Source organism: Monodon monoceros, unplaced genomic scaffold, assembly GCF_005190385.1.
Source record: "Monodon monoceros isolate NGI ecotype Baffin Bay Population unplaced genomic scaffold, NGI_Narwhal_1 Super_Scaffold_14, whole genome shotgun sequence".
Classification (NCBI taxonomy): Eukaryota; Metazoa; Chordata; class Mammalia; order Artiodactyla; family Monodontidae; genus Monodon; species Monodon monoceros.
Window position 1 is genome coordinate 5,363,832 of NW_021703770.1, and position 21,969 is coordinate 5,385,800.

The window sequence follows — 21,969 nt, forward strand, 5'->3', positions numbered from 1 at the left end:
TGGAACAGCCAGAGCTAGAAGAAAACTCAGAAGTCACTGTTACAGGACTTCCCTGGTGGTCCAGTGGCTAAGGCTCCACGTTCCCAATGCCAGGGGCCCGGGTCCGACCCCTGGTCAGAGGACTGGACCCCACATGCCGCAACTAAGGGTTCACGTGCCACAACTAAAAATGCTGCATGCCGCAACTAAGACCCAGCACAGCCAAATAAATAAATAAATTTATTTTTTTAAAAAAAGAAGAAAAGAAAAGAAACCATTGTTATAACTGCACCTTGCACACCAGACCGAGTTCTCTGAGGGAGCAGGCAGGGTGATGCCTGACTGCTTTTCCCAGAGCAGAACCTCCTGGTCAGGAGGTGGGCAGTAGGTTTGTTCAACAAGTAGGTTTGTTCAACAGTAGGTTTGTTCAACAAGTGAATGAATAGGAGAATGAACAAACCAATGAGTGACACCTTCTATCCCAGAGCAGGAACTTGGACTTAGGGCTGATTGAGGGATGAAGACAGGAGCAGTAGACATTGTCAGGGAAGGCTGGACGGAACTGCAGGGTGCTTGGCTGTATCCAGAAGCTCTCTCGACTGGGAGCTTTACTTCTCTCTGGGCCTCAGTGCCCCCTTCTATCCAGCAGTGGGTGGGAGAGGAGGATTGGCCCAGGTGACCTCCAAGGTCCTTCCTGCCTCCACTCTTCTGGGAATTGAGGAGAACCCAGCTCCCCTGCTCTCCAGCCCTGTGCTTTCCTTTGATGCTAAATGGGGCCAGGAAGAGTGACGACTCCACTGGCAACCAGAGCCCTGCAAGTCGGCAGCGACTCCTGCACCTGCCCCCACAGGCAGCCCAACCCAGGTTATTCTGGGCTGGCTTCACGGCACCAGCCTCTCTGTCTTCTCCCATACCAGGCTTTTATGAAAGTCCCTAACGAGCCCCGTGCTCTTATGCATTTTAGAAATCTCATCTAATAGGGGCTCATGGAGTATAAATTAACCCCGAGGAGCAGAGCTGCATTAATCCCTGTGGTGATTATGCATTAGCCGAACAATTTCTTTGCCTATTTTAAGCAGCCGAACCCAGGCTGTCTGGGGTGCTTTTCTCCTCTGTCTCTGTTGCCAGCCATTCATTCATTTAGAGCATCTCCCTTTATAATACCTCCTCTTCACTCCCACCCCACACACCCGGCCCAGCCGCGGAGGCCTAGGAGGTTATCGTGCAGTGGCAGGGGTGCATGAGCCTGTGTCTGACGCGTCCCACCTCTCAGGCTAGTCTGTCACCATCCTCGTGACCTTGATCAATGTACTTCACTTCCCTGAGTTATGGCTGCCCGACTTTAACCAGTGTTATTAGTGGCAACCTTCCAGGGTGTTTCTGAGTTTAAGAAATCACGTTTGTAGAGCGCCGCAGGCATGGTAGGCCCTCATCCCCTGTCAGTCTGCTCCCCTCCCTGCTGTTATCACCTTGCCTGTGTTAATATGACCAGAGCTGCGGACGGCTGGTAAAGAAAATCACGTGGAGTGAGAAAGACCCTAAAAAGTTTCAGTTTCAGGTTCAAGCTCCAGGGCTGAAAAGAGAAGTCATTCATATCCTGAAGGCATTAATGAGGTCTTCAAAATCAAGCGAAGAAAAAACTCTACTGTACATTCATCAAAGGTGTGTTGTACCTAGCTGAGGACTTTCTGGAAAAGAAACCAAGGCGTGACTACCCACACTGCCCGCCACTTCAAGCTTGAGGTACGCTACTTTCCAAATCAAAAATTATAATTATAGGCTTGTCTTGCAAGCCTGCAAGGCCTTTCTGCTGAGAAGTTCAGAAACGTTGCTATTCCGGGGACAGCATCTTACGAGGAACAAGCTCACCTGGGCCCCCGGCCCCCGGAGGAGTGGGCCCCCATTTCGCATGGCGAATGTGGAGCCCCAGAGGCACAAAAGCAGCGGTTCGTGGCCTGACTCCTCCCTCCCTCAGCACCTGACATGACTACAGCTCACACACACAGTGCTTTGCTGCTCACAAAAGCCTTTTGGAGATTTTTATCTCCTGTGGAAATTGCAACAATTCTGAAGGGCTGGCTGAGCAAGGAGACAAACATCACGCCTGCTGAACAACTGAAGACAGAATTAGGAGAGACTTCCCGGAAATCACAAAGGCAGAGGCTGCTCTCTGCACCACCTTGGACAGCAGCGTTCAAATGCGGTCTTGGATCGTCCTCCACCTATTTTATCACCCCCATTATACTGGCATCCCCTTGAAGATGTCTGTTTTTGGTGCTATGTTTAACAGAGAAGAATCTTGAGTATAAATCCATGCTTAATACATCATTATTGCCTATTAAAAATAGATTACTCAATAAGTGTATCACATTCGATACTTACTCCTCCAGACCAGCCTGTGAATTAAGCACTATTATTATCCTATTTTACAGGTGAGGAAACTGAGCCTCAGAAAGGGTGAGTGACTCTAATCCAGGTCTCAGGTAAGTAAGGGGCAAATCTGAGACTCAACACTGGATGTGACTCCTCGCTCCTTCCATTCAGTGTGTTTGCTTATTTATGCATTTGCTCAACAAACACTTGGGCACCAAGCCCAAAGAACACGGGGGTGGACAGACGTGTGGGTTCTGGGATTACCGCACCCGCTCGTGCGGCTGTCACTCATCTGATCCAAACACCCCAGTGTAGATTCATCCACACAAAGCAAAACAGATGCCCCTTGTTTCATGTGGCAAGTGCCTTGATGCCCCAAACACCTGTATCTGCTTGGTTTCTGGTCTTTGTGGATATTCCTTACCTTTGTCCTGGATTCCTGGTTCATAAAAAGGGTGTCCCAGCATCTTTGCAGGCAGCTTCTCCGACGACCAGCAGCCTGCCCACAGCTAAGTAGGCTTTGACTGGACAAAGAGGAATGCAGCAAGCTGGAAGTCATGTGGTCTGGGTCCTGTGTTCCTCATGGTTCCACCTAGCATGGGTCGTTGAGCTGGTCATTTGGTTTCCCTTCACCTAGACAGCTTCATTCAGAAAATGAAAAGTTGGATTAAGAACTCTGATGAGACCAAACACAAAGCCTTTTGAAAAACCAAGAATCAATTCTTAATTTGTTCTTTATGGTGGTACTGTAATAACATAAAATGTACCATTTTAACCAGTTTAAGTGTACAATTCAGTGGCATTAAGTATATTCACATTACTATTTGCAGAACATCTTCATCACCCCTAATAGACATTTTGTACCCATTAAACACTAACTCCCCATCCCCACGACCCCAGCCCCAGGTAACCAGGGTTCTGCCTTCTGTCTCTATGAATCTGACTCTTCTAGATACTTCACATAAGTGGAACCACACAGTATTTGCCCTCCTGTGGCTTGTTTCACTTAGCATGACCAAGGGTCACTTTTAAGTGCAAAGATCAGCCCCTCATACAGATCCTGTGTGTTGGAATAGAACTCGAGACGGGATGCAAGTTTTCCCACACCTTATCTCCTTTGTGCCTCCAAACTACCTCCTCTGCACTTAACCAAAGAGGAAAATGAGATTAGGCAAGTGTAAGGAATTTAGCCAAGGCCACCCAGACTGACAGAGCCAGGTCCTCTGTCCGCAGATCTTCTGACTCAAATTCAGGGGTGTTTCTAATTCACTTTTCTTTTTTTCATATCTTTATTGGAGTATAAATGCTTTACAATATTATGTTAGTTTCTGCGATACAACTGAGTGAATCAGTTATATGTATACCTACATCCCCATATCCCCTCCCTCTTGAGGCTAGAAATGGTAATAAACCCAAGTTAACTGGATAAAGCCCCATATACATTAACCACGGACCCTGACATGGTTACTTTAGAGTCTAGTCAAGGGGCTCTGGCAGAGGAAATGCTATTCATCTCAGTGTCAAAAGAAATAGACCCCACCCCTCTCCCTTCACCCACCCACCTGTTATTTCTTCTGAAAACACTGAGATTTGGGACCCACCGCTGACTTCCTGGAAGGCTTGAGCCATCACTGAGGATCCCATATTCAACTTTCCTGACTCTAAATGGGGCCGAATAAAGCTTGCTTCGCCCACGTTTCCAAAGGCCAGTCCACCTGCAAGCGTAAAAGCCATTGGAAATTGTAGGCAGTTCTTACTCAGCAGAGTGCCATGGAAAGAACGTGGACAGTGTCGGAGTCCAGCTGGGCCACACTCAGGTCAGATGACCTCTCTGGGCTTCAGTTTCTACAGACGTCTATTAAGCCCCTTTAGGTGTCAGGCATAATGTTAGATGCAGGGGTGCCAAGGCATAAGGAAGATACACCCACATCCTCCTGGTAGGTCGAAGGGAAGATTCAAGACAAGACAGGGCAAGCACTCAGCACAGCATGTGGCAGCTGGTAAGCACCCGATATCTCATAGCCTTTTCTATAATGTATTCATTCAGCAAGCATTGAGTACCTACCATGGGCTTAAGCAGGGCTTCTTAACCTTGGCGCTATTGACATTTGGGGAGCACAGTCCTTTGCCGCAGGTGGGCAGGGCCACCGTCCCTGGCACTGCAGAACGTTTAGCCACATCCTCTATCCAATAACTGGCAGTGACACCCCAAGTTCTGACACCAAAAATGTTTCCAGACCTTGCTCAGCATCACTGGGGAGCACAACTGCCCCAGTTCAGCAGCTCTGGTTGAATGTTATACCAGGTGCTAGGTATATAGAGAGATGAACGGGACAAGGGCTCCCCCAGGACTCCTGGTCCAGGGACACAGACGTGAGAACCACCTTCCGTTAGGCAGGTGCGTGAGCAGGGAGGGCAGCTGACAGTGAGGTAAGGGGCATGTCAGACACGGCGCTTTCACGGGACCAGAGGGCACGGCAGTAAGGAGCGCACTTAGGAGGTGGCCACGGTCTAAGTGAGGGAGGACGTGGCCCTGAGCCAGGCAGTGCTGATGTAGACAGACAGATGGAGACGGGCTGGAGAAAGATCCCGAGGCAGAATGGACAGGAATGAGGGGGCCACAGGCTGGAGGACACTGGAAACCAGCCAAGCGGGACCTGACCAGGCACAAGGGGCAGAGTGGGGCTGCAGCTGTAACTGCACAGTGTCAATGGGGTCTAGACAGCGCTGGGTTTTCACCTCTGTGAACCGGGAGACACTCCCAGGTCCCCCTCCTCTGCCAGCCATGACGCAGAAGCCCAGGTACTTGCACAAAGCTCTCTCCCTCCCACTCTCCTGCCCCTTCCTCTCCCCTCCCTTGTTCCACAAGCTTCTCTAAAAAGGAGAAAAGAGAAAGCCCAAGTTCTTCTTGGGTCCCGGGAGGCTTATGCCTGGGGCCCTCCCTGTTCCACGTCCTCCCACCAGGAAGGCTCGCAGATCCTCCTCCAGGTAAAGGGTGTGGGGGGCCGCGGAGCGGGACTCGGTGACTCACATTGAGCAGATAATGAGCTCTGGTGACAAGGGACCTAGCGTCAAAGGGAGCAGTGCCACCTCTCCCAGGACGAGGGCTTGGGCCCACGGGCTCATCCATGGGTTGGAGGCTGAGCGAGTGTGACAGCTTCCCTGGCATCATCCTCTCATCGCACCCCAGCTCCACCGCCCCCGCCCAGGAAGTCTTGCTTTTTTAAATGTGCATTTTGCAGTTAAGACAGTTAGCTGCAGAAGCAGAAGGCTCCCGGAGGCTTGAAACTGGAGGCTCCATCCTTGACTTGGGTTTTCTCACTTTTCCTTTTAAGCCCAAGCTTTAGCTCTGTCTCAGCACTTAAAATATCAAAACATGTTTCCTCTGTCCACTTGATCACTGATCCTTTCAGCTCAGTCAACCCATTCACACCACAGAGCCTGCCTGACCACTAAAATTCAGCCACGAATAACTGCATGGGTTCCAGTAATGACAGCAAGGTGAATAGCGTACCTTCTAAAAGTGGTGTCTTCGTAGATGTGTGGTTTAAACTACCATGTAGTTAAGACTGTAACAGTGTTAAGACTCTGATGATGAAAAGATGATGGACTAAGTAACACAAGAGCATAGACCCTGAGGCAGAGGGAGAATGCAGCCGCGAGATGGCACGTGTTTCACCTGCCCTGAAATATCCCTGTGTAAATAATGAAGCCATGTGGCGGTCAGGGCCCTGGCAGGGAAGTGTGGCACATGCAAGCTGGACGCACAAGGGCTCAACAATGGAACTATGTGCAGGAGGGAAACCAATAAGGGACAGCGCAGAATCTACGTGCTAGAAGAAACAGAGCCAGTTACCATCCCCCAGATCCAAAGAAGCAAAGAGGGGGAGAAGGTACCAGAATCCCAAGCGTAGCTACATGGAGAACAATCTCCCAACAGGAGCTGAGGTCCTCAGTAAGAGTGCAAACCTGACAGGGAGAATGGGTGCCCCAGTTCACCAAACTCCCGCCTGAGCTTCCTACTGGCCAAACTCAACCAGGCGTCCAAGGGCAGGTGACCTGTTGAAGGAGTCCATGCAGTCAACCTCCCCCTCTTCCCACCGTGTTTGGTGTCTGCACCTCACTATTTGGCAGTTCATTATGGCAGACAGATGGGGAGGGAAGGGAAAGGGTGGAAGGGGTGGAGAAGGACAGTGAGTCGTCTCCCTCATACTCCAACCAGGTACTTAGGGATGAGGAAATAATTTTAACGTCTTCAGTAGAGACTTCTTGGTGGCCTTCCCAGCATCCAGCTTCCTCTCCCTCTTTTCTGACAGCTCTGAGGAAGCCAACTCCAGTTCCAGGTGTGGAAGATACAAGCTAGGCTAAGCCAATCAGAATATTGCATCCCCTTGGAAACAGGAGAGACGTTTGACCTAAGTCTGATTTGGCTACATGACTTTTCCTTGGAATTCTGGGAACTGACAATCCTGCTTTCCTGCTGGTTATAAATAAGGAAGAATGGAAGTCCTCAGATGTGGGGGAACGACTGGAGCCATGAAGAGAGCCAACGTAGGGATGAAGTGGGCACCATCAAAGGCAGAATGGAGAGACAGAATGAGACCAAGTACCTAGTGACATCACTAAGCTATAGAACAGGCCTCTCTGACCTAGCCCCGCCTCTATGCTTTTCATCTCAATAACAATATATTTCCAATCTGAGTTGGATTTTCTCTTAATTACAACCAAAAAAGCTTCAGTTGATCCACACTCCAAGAGTTAAACAAAATAAAAAATATAGAGTAGAAAGAGACAATATATCTACCAAGCCTGTGAGGAAAAATATACTGATAGTAGTTTGGTCATCAATGTTTAAGCATACTACTTCAGTATGCAAAACAGGAAAGAAAGGCCACCTTTGTTGGTCATACCTACCAGTGTCCAGGGCAGAGATACCAACTGCCAGGGACGTGACCATTCTTGTCACTGAAGAGGCAGTTCAGTGACTTGTCTAAGAGCACGTGTTTTGGAGCCAAACAGAAGCGGGTTCAAGTCCCCAAATCCTCTGCTTGTGAACAACATGAACCTGGGAAAGTGAACTCTAAGGCACTGTGATTCCAGAAATTGACACAAACTAGAAACTCTTGACTCCCAGCCGCACTGCATCTAATGAGGCCCACTGAGGGAAGGATCCACTAGTGGTTTCATTTTTTTCCCCTCTTTTTTGGATTTCCTTCCCATTAGGGTCACCACAGAGTATTGAGTAGAGTTCCCTGTGCTATACAGTAGATTCTCATTAGTTATCTATTTTATACATATTATTGATAGTGCATATATGTCAATCCCAATCTCCCCACCACTAGTGGTTTTATACTCTGCAGGCATATCCCAGATGTAAGAAGCCACAAGCTTCTGGCAGAGGACAATCATATTTCTCACTGAAAAAATATCTCTCTCTTTGTAAATGGGTGTTTTGTTATCTGAATTGATGTATCAGTGTGTGTGTGTGTGTGTGTGTGTGTGTGTGCGTGTGTGTGTGTGTGTCTGTTTGTATGTTAGGTTCATGTCAGTCTATCATTAAAATTTTCCTCTGCTGTGTTCAGAAATTCTTTTAATTTTTAGTTTAAGAACCTGCAAAAGACCTTGATGGGGTTAAATCTATGAAAGCAGTTCACCCATGAAGCCTCCCGAGGGGCAGCCTCCCAGCTTCCGGCACCTCCACCAACTCCCATGCCCCCTTCTGCTCACTGGGCTGAACGACAAGAGGAGTTGCCTTGATAAGGGGCAGGGGATGGGTGATAAGACCCCCTGTGATTCAAAACACAGGCTTACCGACCCAGGTATTCTGAGAGACTTCAAGAAGGGGAAGCTCCATTGATCGACCTAGGCACCCATGGCTTAAACTCATGTTGGGGTTACCTTCAGATCAACCTTGACATGACTGCTGTAAGGTGCTCCCCTGGGGGCACGACACGACAGAGCCATGCCTTGATGGCAGATGACGATCTAAACCCATCTCAAAACTTGATTTCTCTAAGCTTCTAGGCTAGGCAGAAAAAAGCAAAAAGGTGATGCCAGGAGGGCCTGGACCTTGAGCAGAGACAAAGCAAGGGGATCCCTTTTCATTTATTGATTTAAAACATTTATCTTTGAGCATCTTTTATATGCAAGAATCTATACCAGAAAAAGAATTGGCCATTGCTTCATTCCACAAACATTTACTGAGCACACACTTTGCCAGGTACAGTGCAGAGATATAAACATGAATAAGCCTGGAATCTAGGCCATTCCATTGTCCTCATGGCTCAGTGTTTCTAAATGTGTGAGACTTACCATATGTGGATACACATGATTTTAATTTTGTTTTAGTTCTACAGAGAATTTTTGTTTGTGCACAGGTAAGACATTAAATAACCGAATTACATAGTATGAAAGCCATCCTCTTTTTCATTTTTTTCCCCAACTCCACTTATTACTTTGAGAATAAAGCCTAAGTTAGGTACCATATGTTGTTAGCATCTTAAAACTTGCCAATTTCCTTCTCTTCTAACAGAAAGAGAGAGAGACGGAGAGAAAAACAAAACAAAACATAGAGAGATGGAGACAGAGAATTTGCCTTAGGTCCAGAGCCTTCAAAAATAAAATATCCAGGGAGAATTTAATATCATTCTTTCGTTATCCCTGGTTTTACTTTTTATGGCAACCTCTTTTAGTAATACTGGATTTTAAAGAAAAATGACAAGTAAATACTGACAGCTGTCAAATAAGTATGGTGAAATTATGAAGGTGGATATAAATGACTGAGCTTTAGAAAAATAAGAACATGGTATTGTGTTACTTTTTTTTTTCATTCAGGACTGCTCAGATCAATATTGTGTTACTTTTTAACCAAGTTTTCCATTTTTCTCTCCTCAAGGTGCTTTACCTTATGTGAGGATTACACAGCCCTATTCTGATGAACTCAAGAATCGTCATGTGACTCTTCAGCCAGTGAAATGCAGGAAGAGTAGCACGTGTCATTTCCAGGAAGAAACTTGAAGAGCCATTACGTCGTTTGCCATGTCTTCTTCCCCTCTTCCATGGGACAGGCGATATTACACAGACAGCCTGCCCCATTTGACTGGGTCTGGATTTAAGCTGACATGGAGTAGAGTTACAACCAAGCCATGCTGAACATAAAGCATGAGTGAGAAATAAGTGTTTGTTCTTGTAAGGCACTGAGACTTGGTTGTTAACTGGCATTACACAGCCTATCTGGACTGATATCAAAGGCCACAGCAGCATCTGACAGACATGCAGTTGATTCAGAAGAGTCTACCCTCACTCCTGGGGAAAAAAACCTCAAAATTTTAACCCTAATGCTGGATGCCCTGTGAAGACACGCGATGCTCCCAATGGGACGCACTCGGGCATCTATTTAGGAGCAGCATCGGTAGAAGGCAACACCACAAAGGCAGATGAGCCTTGTGCACGAGTAATATGAACTCAATTTCATTGGTAGTATGGACCAGACAGCTGGGTGGTCTTGAAGTCTTTAGGATGAGACAGAAAAGGGAAATTACATACCTTAAACACACTATAGGCCAGAGGCGATGTGCCAGGCCCTTGGTACACTTTCTCCTTTGGATCTTCTGAAGAATGGACATTACGTCCATTGATAGTTGAAAACATGAAGGCTCTGTCACACAGAGTCATCCAGCCAGTAACCAATGGAGCTGGGACTAGAACTCAAAGCCTCTTGAGCTACATTCCTTCTGGGGCTTCTCTCTACTACACTGGCAAGACAAGGCTGGAAGAATGCCACCAGCTACACGCATTTTCATCACATCCTATGTCGATATTTATTGGAAGTGTGGAATATGAAGGCTTCAGTTAATGATATTAGATTCGTTCCCACAGTCATCTTCTTTTCTGCAACTGCAACATCCAAATCGAATCTGGGATGGAGGTGGCAGAATTGATCGGGAATGGAATAATTCAGCGAATGCTGCAGTGGGGTTTCTCAACAGTCTGCAGGCTGAGCGTCGTAGTGATTGGGGAGTATTCAACCATCCTTCTCAAGCTGGGAATTAAAGCTTTTTAACCATGATTATATGGCCTAACATTCGGCTAAACCCAGTGAAAGGACACTCAAATAACCATTAATCATGAGCAGCGCTCCCAGAAGCCCTCCCACATTTTCTCCTCCCCTTCCCCCCTCCTTCTTGGTTTCCTGAGCTCTCAGCCTCCATTCTTAACCTGGCAATGAGTATAGTCCTCAATCCATTCGCCTCTGAGGTAGCCAATAAGCAGAGGAGGGAAGAAGAAAAGGCAGAGGGAGAGGAAGAAATGATGAGGGAAAAGTGTGAGGTTAGGAAGTGCAGGATAATTGATCACTTGCTGTCTGTTGTGCACCATTATAGGCATGAGTTTCCATCCAGCCTCTCATATGACTCTTAGAGCAATCTAGATAGATCACCAATTAGTAGTGATCATTCAGGGGCCGCTAGGATAGGAAGATATAAAAGACATTTAAGGAGCAACAAATTTGACCTCTTGGCCCAGAATGGCCAAGAGAAGTCGTGTTGAGCGATATAAACTGCCAGGCATGATCTCCTTGAAGGCACACGGAGCTTTCCCAGTCCTACTCTATAACCTTACTACCCAGTACATAGTTTGTGTTTATAAAGAATAATCCTTCTACCTATGCTTAAATGTCAATAATATTCCTCAGATTCAGTTATTCTTCTAGTTAACATTCATTCAGTAGGTACTGACTGAGTGCCTAGTACGTGCCAGGTACTGTTGTAGGCATGAGGAATACAGCAGTGCACAGAGAAATAACAAGAAATCCTGCCCTGCTGGAAGCTTACATTCTAGCAGGTGGAGATAGACATTAAACAAAATAATAAGTAAAACATATACTATTTAAGGAAGTGTGAGGGGTTATAGAGAAAAATAAAGCAATGAAGGGAAGTTAAGAGTGTTGGAAGGAGGTGGGGTGTAATTTTCAACTGAACACTCAGAAAATCCTCACTGAAAATATGACAGTTGAACAGTAACTTAAAGGAAGTGAAGGAGCAAGCAATGAGAAAATCTGAAGGAACAGCACTTCAGGCAGAGGGAACAGCATGTGCATAGGTCCTGAGGTCTGAGTATGCCTGTGGGTTCAAGGAACAGCAGGAGGTCAGTGTGGACTAAAGCAGAGTTAATGAGATAAAAAGGGCAGTAAGGAGTAAGAACAAAAGGACAGATCCTGTTGGCCCACAGGCCTTCCTCAGCTTTTACTCTGAGTCAGGAAGCAATGCATTTTGTGCAAGAAAGTGGCATAATCTGACTGGCATTTTAACCGGATGTTTCTTATTGTTGAACTAAAAATAGACTGTAAGAGAGGACAGGTGGAATAGAGGGTACAAGCCAAGGGCTATTGTACTAATCCAGGCAAGTTGCCTGGGAGATTTGGGACCTGGCTATGCCACTTCCATGGTGGTTTGGAATTTGTTTCTTCTTCATCATCTACATTGACTCTGTCACAATTCAGGCCCTTATCACCACTAGCCTTTCTATTACAATAGCTTCTTTTTTGGGGAGGTCAGGGGCGGTGAGAGTAGAAATTGTAATGAAAATTTAAAAACATAATTTCCGACAATTGCTTAATACAATTCAATTAAACATGGAAAATTCACCAAGGAAGACAATATACTTGATCATCAACAGATTTTCACTAAATTTTAAAGGATTATAAATAAACACATACATGCTTTAACTGCAACTGTATTAAATTTAAAATCTGTAATAATAAGATATTACGATAGCTTCTTTTTTATTTTTATTTTATTTATTATTTATTTCTGGCTGTGTTGGGTCTTTGTTGCTGTTCACGCGCTTTCTCTAGTTGTGGCAAGCGGGGGCTAGTCTTCCTTGCGGTGTGCGGACTTCTCACTGCGGTGGCTTCTCTTGCTGTGGAGCACGGGCTCTAGGTGCATGGACTTCAGTAGTTGCAGCACACGGGCTCAGTAGTTGTGGCACACAGGCTCAATAGTTGCTCCACAGCATGTGGGATCTTCCCAGACCAGGGTTCAAACCGGTGTCCCCTGCTAATGCAGGCATATTCTTAACCACTGCACCACCATGGAAGTCCACGATAGCTTTCTCTTTTTTTTTTTTTTTTTTTGCGGTATGGGAGCCTCTCACTGTTGTGGCCTCTCCCGTTGCGGAGCACAGGCTCTGGACGCGCAGGCTCAGTGGCCATGGCTCACGGGCCCAGCTGCTCCGCGGCATGTGGGATCTTCCCGGACCGGGGCACGAACTCGCGTCCCCTGCATTGGCAGGCAGACCCCCAACCACTGCGCCACCAGGGAAGCCCCCACGATAGCTTTCTTAACTGGTCTCTGTCCATAGTCCAGTCCCCTGAGTTAGTCAAGACAGCAGAGGCTCTGCTGCAACAAGGGAAGAATCCTGGAATGTCAGTGACCTGATGCAGTAAAAAAACCTTCAGGCTGACTTCTTCCACATTTTGTCTGTACCCTCTAAAACATGTGGCCTCCACACTCTTCATAGAAGAAGAAGACATGGAGAACTTTACAACTGTAAGCCCCAGAAGTGTCTTACAAATCTCTGCCCACGTCCCCTGGCCCGAACCCCATTATGTGGCATTGACCTAATTTCACAGAAGGCTAGGAAATGTAGAGCAGCTTATGAAGCTTTGGTATGCACCAACATTCTCTGCCACACATCCTCCCATCCTTATGCTCTTTCTAAAGCATAAATATCACCGTGTTCGTCTCATGTTCATACGCTGGTGATGTATCCCCATCCCATCACAGTTATCATGATATAATCAATAGCTCTTCCATTCATTTCCCCCCTTCTCTCAGTAGTCTTTTCCTTTGTAAACAAACATTCTTGCCTTATAAAGGGTCTATGGCAAAAAGAATGGAAAGGAGCTATCGATACAAGAATTGCCAAGACCTATCCAAGATTCTGACCCTTGGAATTGAACCTATAACCCATGTCTTCTTTCAACACTCTGAGTCTACACTGTGCCAAACACCATGTCAGGCTTGGAGGTGCAAAGTTAACCACATCCTCATTCCCAAACAGCTCGTGGTTGGACCTAGTGGCTTCCTGAATGGCCAACAGGAAGAAATGGTCAACTCGACATTCCTTCCCTCCATGCCTTTATTCCCAGACACTTACATACACACCTGCATACACACGTGCATCTAATACTCCAGAAAGGAGGAATCTACGTCCATAGAGACTCAAATATGGCCATTGTAAGCACTAATCTTTGATTCAGGCATTCTGGGGTCCTTCCACTAGTGTCATTTCCAACAGTCTACTACCATAATTTTAATCTCTCCATATGTAAAAAGATAGACTTGGGGGCTTCCCTGGTGGCGCAGTCGTTAAGAATCTGCCTGCCAATGCAGGGGACACGGGTTAGAACCCTAGTCCGGGAAGATCCCACATGCCGCAGAGCAACTAAGCCTGTGAGCCACAACTGCTGAGCCCATGTGCCACAACTACTGAAGCCCGCATGCCTAGAGCCCACGCTCCGCAACAAGAGAAGCCACTGAAAAGAGAAGCCCGCGCACAGCAACGAAGAGTAGCCCCCGCTCGCCGCAACTAGAGAAAGCCCGTGCACAGCAGCAAAGACCCAACACAGCCAAAAATAAATTAATTAATTAAAAAAAAAAAGAAGACTTGGACCAAAGAAAATCTGAGACTTCTTCCAGCTCCAAAATTCTGTGCAGACCCATTGAGTGTCGTGCAGAGGCCACCTTATTAATTCAAACCTAGAAAAGAAATTCTCCTAAGTATAGCATTATTTATCATTTGCAGGAAGAGCCGAGAAGAACTCAAGCTGTTCAAGCTCCCTTCTCCTTGGCCAAGCACGATTTCCTCGCAAAAGTTTTGGGTGGGATTTTTTAAGCTTCCAACGAGGCTCTAAAGACTTTTTGGACATTGATCTGTACTTTTATACCATATGGTTTGAATTGAGTGGGAAGAAGTCAAGAACAGACAGAATGTACTGCTGTGACAAGAACCCAGTAAATTAGAAAGTTCCAAGAAAATGGATGGTTTAAAAATGCCAAGAAAACAACTGGGGGCAGGATGGGCAAATCCAAGGAGGCAGAGAAGAATGAATGTTCTGAAAGTCTGATGTATCCGATTTTCTGCAAGAGAAACCACTCCAAAACTTAGTGTTATAAATCAACAACCACTTATTTAGCTCATTATTCTATGGGTCAGGGTACCTGGACGTTTTTTATGGTCTTGGCTGGACTCTCTCTCTCATCTGCATGGACCATCATCCAGGACTATTCAGATGTTGGTGATAGGAATCTCAAGAGAGTAAGTGCCATGATCACTTTTCAAGTCTCATGGCACATCGGCTAAAGAAATCATATGCCCACTCCAGATTCAAGGGGTGGAAAAATGTCACACTTCTTGATGGGAAGAACTTAAAAAAAGTCAAGTAAATATAACGATACAGAGAGGGAGAAATGTGGCCAGTTTTACAATCTACTACAGATTTACCCAGTTTTAGCATCTAGACACTGGAGAATTGGTTTAAATTCACTGGGATTTCACCTTGAAAAGTGAAGACTAGGGGTGGGAGAAGATAAATAAGGGGTTGACAAAAGGTGACCACTACTTTCAAGTATTTAAAGAGATCTCACAGACAAGAAGAATTACAGGACTTCCCTGGTGGTGCAGTGGTTAAGAATCCACATGCCAATGCAGGGGACACGGGTTAGAACCCTTCCGGGAAGATCCCACATGCCGCGGAGCAACTAAGCCCATGTGCCACAACTACTGAGCCCACGCGCCTAGAACCTGTGCTCCACAAAAAGAGAAACCACCGCAATGAGAAGCCCGCGCACCGCAACGAAGAGTAGCCCCCGCTCGCCGCAACTAGAGAAAGCCCGCGTGCAGCAAAGAAGACCCAATGCAACCAAAAATAAATAAATAAAAATAACTTTTTTAAAAAAAGAATTACATATGTTCTGAATAGGTTCATACAGAAATATTATTGTTAATGGCACCAGTCACGTACTGCAAAAGGAAGACCCCTTGAACCATCAGAGCTTCCCATACAGGTAATAAGGAAGGGATCAGACATTAAGCAGTTGCCATGAATCAGAAAATGTATTTAATGCTCTCAAAACGCATTTCCTTCCATATTTTAGAGATGAGGAAGTAAGTCTCAGAGGGTTTAAGTGACTTTGCTCAAGTTCACGAGCTAAGAATTGGCAGATCTAGGATTTGAACCCACATCTCTTTAATACCCAAATCTGTACTCTTTTGACACCATGTCATGCTGCTTAGGCTCTTTCAGGATCAAAGGAACAGAGACACACCCAGGTTCCGTATGAAAATAGACATTTGTTGTAAAGATAGATGGGGAAGAACAGAAATGCTGGGAAATGTCTCAGCAGCATGGCTCCATCTCTTATGCACCATCTCTGCTTCTAGCCACTTGCTGGTTCCCTTTCCTCTCGCACCCCTAGAAATCAAGGACCCAGAACCCCACTAAAATATGCTGCTTTACAGCTTGCAAATATGTTCGTTTAAATTCAGTTACAAGAGTGAGCCTTTCCCTGCAGTGTTTGCATTTTAAGTAATCTTCTGGAAACCAAGATAGCATAACGAGAGTTACCATTTGCTTAGCAATTTGTATACCACTCCTGATTCTCACCAAAAACCTACAAGTCAGTACAAGTATTAACAAATTTATAGATAAAAAACTGAAGCTCGGGATTCAAATCCAGTCCTGTCTAAATAACCAAATCCAGTACTTTCTCCATTAGACTACACTCCCTCTTGAAGCAAGAGATATTGGGAACCAAGCAGGCAGTGTGAAAATGGGTGGTAGAGAGAGTTTTTTATCAAGTGGGCTTTCCTTGAATTACACCACATTCTACCAGAGTTGATGTACGAGAAATTCTGGTCACTTGCGAATGAACTAGATGTGATTATTCTTGTCATTAACCTTAAAAGGTTTTGGAAGACTCTTAAAACTTCCTTTATAAATAGAAATTTTCAAACATATGTAAAAATAAAGCAAAAGACATGATGAATCTCCATGTACCCTTCATCCAGTTTCAACAATTTTCAACATGTCGTCAATCTTATTTCTTGGCAGGTTTCTAAGAGATGAATCCCAAACCTATGGTTGACCATGAGCTGCTTCTTCCTTCCCCAAATTAATAGCCAAGGAGTGCTGGAGCAGGAAGCCATCCCCCCAGCATCCTTTGGGATGAATCTCTCATTTTTAAGGGAGAAGGGTAATGTCAAGAAATAGAACTGGACTTGCTCAGAGTCACACACTGAGGTAGCAGAAAAGGAAGGGTGAGGACCAGAGTCTCCTGGCTCCAAGCTCAGAGCCCTCCCCCATAGACCAGCCTTCCCCAAGGCATCAGAATACTTTCTTGGTACCCACTGCCACCACCAGAGGAGAAAGAGGTCAATGCAGCTTGGATTTGGTCTCCACCCAGCAGGATCAATGGACTTCGTCATTTATGCCCTTCTCTGACCTTCTTACTCTTTCAAGGGTAATTAACTAGTCAAATGGGTTCCCTCTACTGAGACTTGGCATCCAAATAGTCACAACCCCGCCAACTGCTGGTGACAAAATCACTCCTGAGAGGTCCCACTCGGTCCTCCATTGTCATGACCTTCATTGATTCAGCTTTCCTTATTCGAAAACTTGGTGTCTCACAAAGATGGCAGATTTGCCTGTGGATGCAACAGACTTCACAGACATCCTTCTGCCACTTGGCTCCCGTGGCATATTTCCTGGTGAGAAATGACCTTCCCAGGGTGAATGCAAATAACTAAGGGGTTAGATAGTGCATGGACATGGCATCGAATGACCCTTCTCAAGTTGGGAACTTTTGGAGATACATGGTAGCTTTCTAGGGAGGTCCTAGAAGCCATGGGATAAGCATCTTCTAGGTAAGAACATTCATTTCACAGCAACTGCAGAGCTGGAATGTCCAGAATGAGAATCCCATGGCAGGCACTGTTCTAAATGCTTTATACAGGCTAATTCATTTAATCCTTACTGTAACCCTATGAGGTTACTGTAAACCTAAGAGGTATTATTATCTCCACTGTGAAGAAACTGAGGCACAGAAAGATTAAGTAACTTCTTAAAAGCCACACAACTATTAAGTAGCAGAGAGTATTAAACAAAATAATAGGGTTTCAGATGCTGTACAAACTTTTAAAAGGAGTTATCACATGTGTAGGGTTATTATTGAAACCAAAAAAACTGAGAATTGACAGGGAAAAGTATGAGCCAGTATGTAGTCAAGTCCTCAACTCTGGAGTCCTGATGGAAAATGCTGAAGTAACATAGGAAAGTAAAAAGAGCCATAAAATGTATCAGAGAGAACTTCAGGGTGGGACAGAATATTTGGAGAGTAACTACATTTACAAAATCTTTTCTGAGTCCCTCTCTCCTCATCTTAACAATGACTCTTTTCTTTTTTAAAAAAATATATTTATTTTATTTATTTATTTTTGGCTGTTGGGTCTTCGTTGCTGCGCGCGGGCTTTCTCTAGTTGTGACGAGCAGGGGATACTCTTGGTTGCAGTGCGCGGGCTTCTCATTGTGGTGGCTTCTCGCTGCAGAGCACGGGCTCTAGGCGCGTGGGCTTCAGTAGTTGTAGCGCGAGGGCTCAGTAGTTGTGGCACATGGACTTTGTTGCTCCGTGGCATGTGGGATCTTAGTTCCCTGACCAGGGATCAAACCCTTGTCTCCTGCAATGGCAGGCGGATTCTTAACCACAGCACCACCAGGGAAGTCCCAACAATGACTCTTAATGTGAGGATTATCATAGCCTCTTTTTATAGATGAAGTAACCAAGGTTCGTAGGGGATGTGACTTGCCAAGTACCTAACTAGACATTAGGACTGACTCCGAATCCTGAGCCTTTTCCAGTCCATCCCAGTAGAGCTAATTTTGAATCTGAGGGTATGTTCCTGCTTTTCAACGGGGTGTCTCAGCTCTGGTCCCATGGAAGCCCACAGTGAATAGGGTATATATGTCCTGCTTCGCGCAGGACAGTCCTGGTTTATACCTGTGTCCTAGTATAATTAGTAATACTGCCTTTTTTCACTTTTAAAAGAGTTCCTGTTTGGATGAAAAAATTTAAAAGCTACCCTAGCCCTGAGCAACACCCTCCTCATGTCTGGATCTGCAAAGCAGAGCAGTAAGTTTCTGCAAACTTGCTTCCTACCAGGAACAGTGTTGGAGAGCTCTTACTGAGGGGTGAGAGCCACAGTGGAGACTAAATTTAGGACAACAAGTGGAGAGAAACTTTCGAGTTTATTCCTCCCACTCTCACTTCCAGCCCCAACTGACTATGTAGTTGGGATTGTTCTCTGAGTGGAAGACTCAGAAGGAAAAGAAATAAAAAGGGAGAAGAAAAACCAGAACAGCCTCTTTGTCCTTCCCTTGCTATATGTTTGTTTTGTTTTGTTTTTAGCGGTACGCGGGCCTCTCACTGTTGTGGCCTCTCCCCTTGCAGAGCACAGGCTCCGGACGCGCAGGCTCAGCGGCCATGGCTCACGGGCCCAGCCGCTCCGCGGCATGTGGGATCCTCCCGGACAGGGGTACGAACCCCTGTCCCCTGCATCGGCAGGCGGACTCCCAACCACTGCGCCACCAGGGAAGCCCCTAGAACCCATCTCTTGATGGGAGGAGCAGCAAGATGGCATTGTGAGAGGTCAAGAACGGGGACCATTTTTACAATCAACCTACAGCATAGCAATTAGTGTCACCTCAACTAGTACTGTCGCAACAGATGGTGATGACAGAGCCAGGATTCAATTCCAGACCTGACTAACGTCAAAATTGGAACCCTTTTTAGGATACCATAATAACACTTTAAGGAAAACAAAAAACAGCTTTGAGGAAACCAATAATAACATCCTAATGCAAACTTCCCAAAATCTACAAATGGATAGAAAAATGTCTGTTCTTCCCCCTCATTATCCAAGGCATCTTCAAGGCTGCTGAAGAGGTGGAAGCAGCTTTATTTTGTTACTTTCCAGGATTAGTTTTTCAGATGCAGAGTCACCTCCCTTATTAGTTCTAATTAGATGCATGGTTCACATTAGGTCACAACAAACCCAAATGTGAATAATTTAAGAAGGATCCAAAGTCAGTGTCAACAAAACCAGCTTCGTGGTTACCTGGGTGATGGCAATTCTTCCTCCACCTGAGTTGTCAGGGAGCTGACTTTGAATACCAGATGTAGGCTGTTAATAGTAAGGGGACAACCTTCACGCATTCAACGGGCCTCAGACCTCTTCGTGGAAGGAGCTGTAATCTCCTTCACTTTCTGGGAGTGGGTGGCCCAAGTTGACATTAAAACAAGCAGCTTTCTCCATTTCTCCAGCCAGACAGACCTCTTTGGAAGTTCTGGGCATCCCTTGAAACTCCCATCTTTTCCCCTCCCAGAGACTCACCATCAGAGAACATGTGACTTGGAAGGACCTGGTTAGTCACCTCATCCAGTTCTACCAGATCATAGAAGGGACAATTTCAAGTCCCAAAAAAGAAAGACTATTTATCCAAAGCTATACAGCTAGTGAGCAGCAGAACCAAGGCTAGAACCTGTATGAAGGTATGACAGTATAACAGAGGAGGCAGCATCTTTAGACTCAGCCTGATTTAGTTCCAATCTCAGCTCTACCAGTTATGCTGTGTGACCTTAGGCAAATTCCCAACCTCTCTGTGCCTTAGTTTGCTCATCTTTTAAAAAAGCATGGTTTAGGGATGGACCTTCAAGTTGGCGGAGGAGTAAGACGTGGAGATCACCTTCCTCCCCACAAATACATCAGAAATACATCTACATGTGGAACAACTCCTACAGAACACCTACTGAATGCTGACAGAAGACCTCAGACTTCACAAAAAGCAAGAAACTCCCCACGTACCTGGGTAGGGCAAAAGAAAAAACAGAAACAGAAGAATAGGGATGGGCTCTGCACCTCTGGGAGGCAGCTGTGAAGGAGGAAAAGTTTCCACATACTAGGAAGCCCCTTCACTGGCAGAAACGGGGTGGCCGGGGGGGAAGCTTCGGAGCCACGGAGGAGAGCGCAGCAAGAGGAGTGCAGAGGGCAAAGCGGAGGGCTTCCCACACAGAGGATTGGTGCCGACCAGCACTCACCAGCCTGAGAGGCTTGTCTGTTCACACGCCGGGGCGGGCGGGGCTGGGAGCTGAGGCTCGGGCTTCGGTCGCAGCGCAGGGAGAGAACTGGGGTTGGCGGCGTGAACACAGCCTGAAGGGGCTAGTGCGCCACGGCTGGCCGGGAGGGAGTCCGCGAAGAACTCTGGACCTGTCGAAGAGGCAAGAGGCTTGTTCTTCCCTCTTTGTTTCCTGGTGCGCGAGGGGAGGGGATTCAGAGCGCTGCTTAAAGGAGCTCCAGAGACGGGCGCGAGCCGCGGCTAAAAGCGCGGACCCCAGAGACGGGCATGAGATGCTAAGGCCGCTGCTGCCGCCACCAAGAAGCCTGTGTGTGAGCACAGGTCACTCTCCACACGTCCCTTCCGGGAGCCTGTGCAGCCCGCCACTGCCCGGGTGCCGGGATACAGCGTCAACTCCTCCGGGAGAACGCACGGCGCGCCTCACGCTGGTGCAACGTCACGCTGGCCTCTGCCGCCGCAGGCCCGCCCCGCACGCCGTTCCCCACCCCCACCCCCACCCCCACCCCCACCCCCACCCCCACCCCCACCCCGGCCTGAGTGAGCCAGAGCCCTCGAATCAGCTGCTCCTTTAACCCCATCCTGTGTGGGCGAAGAACAGATGCCCTCAGGCAACCTACACGCAGAGGCGGGGCCAAATCCAAAGCCGAGCCCGGGAGCTGTGCGAACAAAGAAGAGAAAGGGAAATCTCTCCCAGCAGCCTCAGGAGCAGCGGATTAAATCTCCACAATCAACTTGATGTACCTGCATCTGTGCATACCTGAATAGACAATGAGTCAACCCAAATTGAGGCGGTGAACTTTGGGAGCAACTGTAGACTTGCGGTTTGCTGCATGCGACTGACTAGTTTCTGATTTATATGGTTATCGTAGTTTAGTTTTTAGCGCTTGTTATCATTGGTGGATTTGTTTATTGGTTTGGTTTCTCTCTTCTTTTTTTTTAAATTATTTAAAATATTTTAATAATTTAAAAAATTTTTTATTTTAATAAGTTTACTTATTTAATTTCTTTTTTTCTTTTTTTTTTTTCTCCCTTTTCTTCTGAGCCATGTGGCTGACAAGGCCTTGGTGCACCAGCCGGCTGTCAGGCCTGAGCCTCTGAGGTGGGAGAGCTGAGTTCAGGACATTGGTCCACCAGAGACCTCCCGGCCTCACATAATATCAATCGGCGAGAGCTCTCCCAGAGATCTCCATCTCAATGCTAAGACCCAGCTCCACTCAACGACCAGCAAGCTCAAGTGCTGGACACCTTATGCCAAACAACTAGCAAGACAGGAACCAACCCCACCCATTAGCAGAGAGGCCGCCTAAAATCATACCAAGTTCACAGACACCCCAAAACACACCACCGGATGCAGGCCTGCCCACCAGAAAGATAAGATCCAGCCTCATCCAGCAGAACACAGGCACTAGTCCCCTCCACCAGGAAGC

At 46.5% G+C, this 21,969-nt stretch overlaps 1 long non-coding RNA gene across 1 annotated transcript in view; it reads right to left on the reverse strand.

The window, feature by feature from the left end:
* Positions 1–2,750: 2,750 nt before the first annotated feature.
* The window catches only part of LOC114895293, a 173,655-nt gene continuing 154,436 nt past the window's right edge, over positions 2,751–21,969 (reverse strand). The window contains exon 5 of the long non-coding RNA XR_003793509.1: positions 2,751–2,993. This is a non-coding gene — a long non-coding RNA (uncharacterized LOC114895293). The remainder of the gene's footprint in view (positions 2,994–21,969) is intronic.